The sequence below is a fragment of the Camelina sativa genome, chromosome 12 (assembly GCF_000633955.1).
Source record: "Camelina sativa cultivar DH55 chromosome 12, Cs, whole genome shotgun sequence".
Taxonomy (NCBI): Eukaryota; Viridiplantae; Streptophyta; class Magnoliopsida; order Brassicales; family Brassicaceae; genus Camelina; species Camelina sativa.
The window spans coordinates 18,711,756-18,715,514 of record NC_025696.1 but is presented as its reverse complement, the minus strand read 5'-3'; the positions used below and the strand labels follow the sequence as shown (position 1 = coordinate 18,715,514).

Genomic DNA, 3,759 nt, shown 5'->3' with positions numbered 1-3,759 from the left:
TAGTTCAAATCCGTAATATCAAGTCGGGTTCTGGAACAGATTTAATGACTTAAACCTGCAAAAAATTATCCTACAAAATCCATGGGAGTATACAGTCTGAACCCATATGTCCCGCTTGAGTTTACAGGATCAGTATATGTGAACATTTTACTAATTCAATTCTTCTTGTTTTGTTTTAATGGTGAAAACGTGATAATATGTGTGAACCCGCCATGTAAGGTCTGACCTGCAACAGATTTAATGACTTTAACCCCCAAAATATTATTACTTTGATTAGAAAGAATTTGTTTTTCAAGTTTAAGAAAACTTATATTTATTTAATTAATTTATCAAATTAGTATTTAATGCAAATAGTAGTGGTTTCGGATTTTTTGGAAAGTTGTGATTATTGGGGAATAATTGTTTACTAAAATTGGAAACCTTATCATAATTTAATAAATCGTAAATTAATAAATATAAATATTTAATGTTAATGGTATGATTGTAAATATGTTTCAACTTCAAGATTTATTTGCTAAATGTTTCAAAATATATATATATATATATATATATATATATATATATATATATATATATGTATATATATATATATAAATATATACTTTATGCTTTTTTTTATTATCGTATCTTTTATTAATTTATAAAGTATATAGCTAATCTGAATACTAAATTATTTAACATATTAATAATAAAGATTATATAATTTTAGTAATAAATAATAATAAACCTGCAAATTTTCTTTAGATTGAAATGAAATATTTATACCCGCCCCAACCCGCAAACTTTAAGTTAACCAACAAACAATTGACAAAAATATACGGACAATTGTTTGTCTAATACAAATGTTATCCAACAAACATTTGTCCTCAAAACAAAAATAGAGAAATATGTAAATATATCCCTAAATTATGTTTGTGGTGACTTTAATTTTTTTGTTTTAAAAGGGAAAGTTTTCCGAGATAGTTCCAACAGAAGATTCTGTATCTTTCTTCGATTGATTCACAAAATTCAGTATGAAATCCAGAAACAGAACTACATGCATCCATGCTCCATCCTTTTTCTATCCTTAAAATTCAAAGGTATCTTTTCTTAAATTTGATTCCATGACATGAATCTTGAATTGGGGATATGATACTTCCGGTGATAACGTCGCTTCTTCTGGTCTCTAGTCCCTCTACGGCATTTCACAACTGTTCTGATCACCGGAAAAAGGTCACTGATGATATTCCCATTTACGCAAACAAAGTCGGACACGTTTCAAAATCCCAGGTCTGTTCGCTAATCTATTTCAGATATGAGCTTTTGGTTTTCTAAATTTTGTTTTCGAATTGCATAGAGAGACTCTTAGCCATGGAGTAATAATTGGACTGTAACTGTGAATTGGGATGGCTAATTCGTATAAAAATATTAGTTAGAAAATAATGAAATTACTGGAAAATGCAGAAACATTAACCAAAACATCTTTGTAAAAAACATAACAAAAGTCTTAAGTTATCTATTTTTTTTTTTTCACAACAATAGAAAAAAAAAATAACTTCAGGCTTTTGTTATTTAGACTCACAAAAGTCTGAAATTCTTTCCTATTAGTAAATCCATCTATTTGCATATGATTTCTATTGATAAATTGCACCAGTCTTATGATGGTGTTCACCAGTGACTAATGCTATTGATATGAAGCAAAGTCGATGAGTGAAGTGATGTGTTCTCAGAAGACTAATGCAAAAATATCAAAAATGATGTACTTTCAGATGATGATCCAAGCCATCTAGACGATAGTGCCCTCTGGTAGGGAGGTAGCTACCAAAAAAAAGATAAGAGTAACAATATATAACAACTTATTTAATTATTTCTAAATGAATACATGTATTCATTGTTCTAAATTTCACAATTACAGGTACTTAGCTTAGTTAAAAAAACTTTTGATCATGTTATCAAAAGCATGTAATCACACCTTATATCAGCAAAAGGTTAGTTCACCGAAGGATGAATCATGGTTCCCTGTTAAAAAGAACAGTTTAGTAAGTTGAGAGGATCAAAAAAGACTATAATATGAATTTACTGAATTAATTTCATTTTTATGTATACTTATTGTACATGGTTTTGTATGACTTCCATGGAGAAGACTCACTTGAACTTTCTACGTAGCCCCACCTCCTCCTCCTCCAAGCTTCTTCAAGCCTCGGCCTCCAGGCTTCTTCAAGCCTCAGCCTCCAGGCTTCTTCAAGCCTCCGAAAAATCTAACGCCGATCACTGTCAAGCCTCTAGGGGATACTCCAAAGCTGGTCATTGTCAAGTCCCCACCTATAATTCCAACAGTCCCCTAACGGCCTAACCTCTGTCGTAGCCAAAGGCTTCTCATTCACAAGGTTTTCTTTAGATAAATATATCTTTGTGTCTGAGACAGTGTCAACGTGTACAATAAAATAAACTCATTTATGTTTTCGAAATTTTAAGATAAAATCTGAAACTTTGCTTTTGACTTTGCAAGTATATTCATGTATCTCTTCCTCTTTAATCTAAACTTTTTCAAGGAAAAAAAAATGTATAACCGTAAGAGTCTCATGTACGTTGTTGAATCGTTGACAAAATATATCCCCTATATAATAAAACGGAACTACACAACATTATTTTGTAAACTATATAATTTTAATAAGTTGTTTACAAATAGGTTATAGATTAAGTTTTATATTATTTGTATAGTTTGGATTTTTTGTTTCCAAAAATTTTAAAGATCTTAAAGAGAATATTCTAAAAAATCATTAGATATGATCTAACTTACCATATTAATTTCCTTTATTAAATTCTTCATCAAATAAAATCCTTTGATAACTAACTTAACATATTAATTTGTTAATTATCATTATAGTTCAACTCTCATTTTTATATACTAGATTTTGCACCCACGCTACGCGTGGGTTTATTTGATTTATTTTGAAAAAAATTATATATGATTGATGACGGTAATGAAATATTATTTTACAGAAAACTTTAAATTACTATTAAGGAAAAAATTAAATTTCATATACGCAATTTTTAAAAATATAAAAATCAGTTGTGTTTTAAAATCAAATCTGATAAAAAAATCATGACTCTAACTCGACGTCCAGGCGAGACAGATCAAACTGGTGACCTCACATATCTTAAACCATTTCTTTGGCCACCAAAAAAACGAAACAATTTTATAATCATGAATTTATCTCCTTTTTCATATTTAATTGATCGTTATCACCTATGTTTTCGTGTTTTTTATTTAATGTTTTCTTATTCTTCATATTCTTTCTTGTCATTTTCATTGTCAAATTTTATGGTAATTGTCACGTTACTTTTACCGTCCAGTTCTTTGTTATACTCTTCTTCTTGTGCTTCCTCGTCAACTTTTTCACATTCTTTCACTGAAACAAACCTTTTTTTTAGACTACCACACAACTTGTTAAATCATCAAACTCCAAGACCAAAATCATTTTTTCTCATAAAAATTGTGCAATTCATGAAAACCAGCATAGTCAACACATGCACCCAATTATTGATAATTTCATCCATATATTTCTCAAACCAAAATCCTTACTTGCAGAGAAAGTAATATGAACTCATGTATAGTAAAAACAATATTTGTGTTTTTCGTCGATCCTTCTTCTTTCAACTCAAATAACATCAAATCAATGTCTTGCGACGTCAATCTTTCTTTCTTATACTTAAAAATAAAATTTTTACTGTAAAAGTATCAAATCATCTATAAAGTCATACACAAAAATATGTTTT

At 29.1% G+C, this 3,759-nt stretch overlaps 1 long non-coding RNA gene across 3 annotated transcripts; it reads left to right on the top strand.

Moving 5' to 3' along the window:
- On the top strand, positions 753-2,479 carry LOC104732135. 3 transcript variants are annotated; one of them, XR_758732.2, is made up of 4 exons: positions 753-1,079; positions 1,170-1,269; positions 1,655-1,967; positions 2,123-2,479. It is a non-coding gene; the product is annotated as an uncharacterized LOC104732135 (long non-coding RNA). The 3 variants fall into 3 exon arrangements; XR_758731.2 differs by having other exon boundaries at positions 756-1,079; positions 1,749-2,018; XR_758730.2 differs by having other exon boundaries at positions 759-1,079; positions 1,749-1,967.